The 3120-nt window shown below is 37.8% G+C and overlaps 1 pseudogene; it reads left to right on the top strand.

The window, feature by feature from the left end:
* Positions 1-980: 980 nt before the first annotated feature.
* On the top strand, positions 981-1589 carry LOC118635354 (annotated as a pseudogene).
* The last annotated feature ends 1531 nt before the right edge of the window (positions 1590-3120 follow it).

The following is a 3120-nucleotide window of genomic DNA, read 5'->3' on the forward strand; positions in this document are numbered from 1 at the left end:
TCATTTAAACATTTTTTTTTAATTTTTATATTTATGTTCTCTCTGCTCATAGCTTATTTGAGGTTTTGTGGAGCTCTCTGGCTTCTCCCTTTGATGAGGGGCTTGCATAATGGGACCCTCAAAGGTTCCTTTCAGCTTTGACATTATGTATTTTTATTTTATTTATTTATTTATTTATTTATTTATTTATTTGTTTCTTTATTTCTTTATTTATTTATTTTTAGGTTTAAAAGCCAGTGCTTTTATTTTTATTTATTTATTTTTTAAAACATATACATTTAACTTTATTTATCACTGTCATTTAAAACTTGATTTTATAAAATACAGAAAGGCTTTAAGAGTTCTATATTACCAGAATTTAAATAGTACAAATAGGGACAGCTTTGTAAGTGTAAATTATATACATTAAAATCAAATAATTGGAGATCTTTTTCAACATGGAAACTATACAAATGAAATAAATGGCAAAAAAAAAAAAAAAAAAAAAAAAAAAAACACCTTCCAGGAATATTTTGTTGTTGTGGATTATCAGTTACTTTAGGATTAAACAAAGATTCTGAATGTTCAGACTTCTTTTGCTGTTTCACACTGACCTACACTCTGAGTCAAGCTACTTCACCAAGAGGTCTGGGTTAGGAAGGCATTTAGCTTTATAACAAAAGCTTTCCATCTCCAGTTACCACCCTCAAAGGGAATGACAGTGCTTTTGTAATCTGCTGGTTCCCTTTGAACAGTGTGCAAAAATGACATCAACCCTATGGAAAGCCAAATAGGTACTAAAAACTGGCACACCGCGCACAGCTCAGTAAAGTATACTGTAAAGTTCTCCATCTAAAAATCACTCAGTGAGACAGAACATGCATACAGCTGGCGTGGTCGTTACTTTTGAATAGAGTGGCAGGATCTGCTGTGAGCCCTGGTGGGCCGTATGTGGTCTCTGTGTGCGACGAGCACACAGCGCTGCGGCTGTGGGCCTGGCCATGGTGCGGCAGCTGGCCCGGGAGCAGGGCATCACCCTGCGCGGTAGCGCCGACATCGTGGCCGAGTTCTTCTCATTTGGCAACAACAGCATTTTATATCAGCGGGGGCATTTATCCAGCTGAAACCTTTACTCAAGTACAGAAATATGGACTCACCCTGCTTGTAACCACTGATCCTGACCTCATGAAATACCTAAACAATGTGGTGGAACAATTGAAAGATTGATTGTACGAGTGCTCGGTGCAGAAACTGGTGGTAGTCACCACGAACACTGAAAATAGGGAGGTCCTCGAGAGATGGCAGTTTGACTTTTAGTGTGAGAAGACTGACAAAGAGGATAGTACACCCAGAGAAAAGTCTCTGAAAGCTATCCAAGATGAAATCCACTCAGTCATCCAACAGATCACAGATACCGTGACCTTTCTGTCCCTGCTGGAAGTTTCCTGTTCATTTCTATGTAGATCTGCTGATCTACACAAAGATGTAGTTGTAACTGAAAAGTAGAAAGAATCAGACCCCAGTTCATTATTAATTCGGAGCAAGTCCATCTGCGTTCCTTCACCACTGGCCTGGTTAGTACTTGGATGGGAGACATTAAGTATTTTTAGAGATGTCTCTGGAATTTCAAGAATGCATACAGTGAAGTTTACTTAGTAAAGATTTTTGTAAAAGAAGGTTACATCTACCTTTTCATGAATAATCCTGTAGGAAAATTTTCGAAATCACCAAGAACAATTAACATCTTCTGGATGATAGGTGCTTAGCTAATGGGGATGAAACACATGGTTGGTTAGCAAGTTGGCTGAGTGCCAGGTAGCAGGTGTTTGGACATAGTCAGCACTGATTCTTTTTTAAAAGAAGGGAAGAAGGCCTATGCATGTTTTATTTTTTTAGAAAGTTTGCCTAGGTTTTTCCCTACTCCCAAACTCTTCTGAAAATGCTGACACCAAAATTGAACCAAGTTTATTTGCATTAACACAAAGATTATTTCTTTTTAATGCAGTTTTTTTTTCCTTTTCACCATTTTCAGTCTGTTTTTTAAGGGATCAGTGCAGCTTTCTATGGGTCTTTATTTATCTCTTATTTTGGTCACTGACACACAACCAGGATCATTTTGCAAGATTTTGCTTCGAAGCCCATTGTACTGGGGCTTTTTATATGAAGATCACTTTTCTGAATATATTCTCAATTGTTTAATGTTTTGCATTTCTAAATCAGTATGTCATTTTCACCCTTGGGTTACCTTGTATTTTAACTCTTCAAACAATAAATTTACATTATATTCACTTTCCTCCATCTAAATATTATAAAATATCTATTCAGCAGAAGCCATCCAAGGGAAAGTTAAGGACACTCAGTGATGGCTACATGGATATTTAAGTAGGATTTCTGGATCTTGTAAGTAGGGGAGCAACATTCTCTACATGCCCCTGATAAAAAAACATCTCTGAATATGTATCTGAATCTCTGCCCCCAGGGGTGATTTGGATAAACACATACTTTCTAAGGTGGGAGGGCTTTCCTCAGCCTGAACAATTTGGTCTAGAAAAACTTTCCCATGAGTTTCTGTCATCTTGTTGCAAAAAATAGAAGCTCCCTTGAGCTAGCATTATAAGGATTCAAGGAGTCTCACTGAACCCTGGAACAGGAAGTGGAAAGCCATCAGGAAGCAAGGCAACCTTTTTTTCCCTCTCTGTTCTCTTGCCTCTGCATTTCTCAGCATATCTACATCCATCTCTACTTGCAGCAGGGCTTTCTGAGCCTTCTCCTTGGTCATTTAAGATGTATCCCAGTGTTCAGAAGACCCAGGCTGATGTGTAAAGAGAAATTATGTCACTTAAGAAAAGCTGTTGGTAGCAATGATTATTTTTTAAAAAGAAAACAAAGAGGGGAATCAGATGATCTTTGCCTGCCCATCTAGCTCTGACTTCTTAGAATCCTGCACATATTTGGACATCTCTTAGAAGATATCCTAACTATTAAATACCATATTTCCTCCAGTGTACAATTTTATCAGTTTATCAAAGTTCTTGAATCACACTAGGCATTGGGCAGTAATTGAAATAAATCACTCCTCTGTTAGCCAGATGAAAAATGTGTGGCACATGGGAAACATCACATTTCTCTCACCCAGTACCT

The sequence above is a fragment of the Molossus molossus genome, unplaced genomic scaffold (genome assembly GCF_014108415.1).
Source record: "Molossus molossus isolate mMolMol1 unplaced genomic scaffold, mMolMol1.p scaffold_m16_p_2, whole genome shotgun sequence".
Taxonomy (NCBI): Eukaryota; Metazoa; Chordata; class Mammalia; order Chiroptera; family Molossidae; genus Molossus; species Molossus molossus.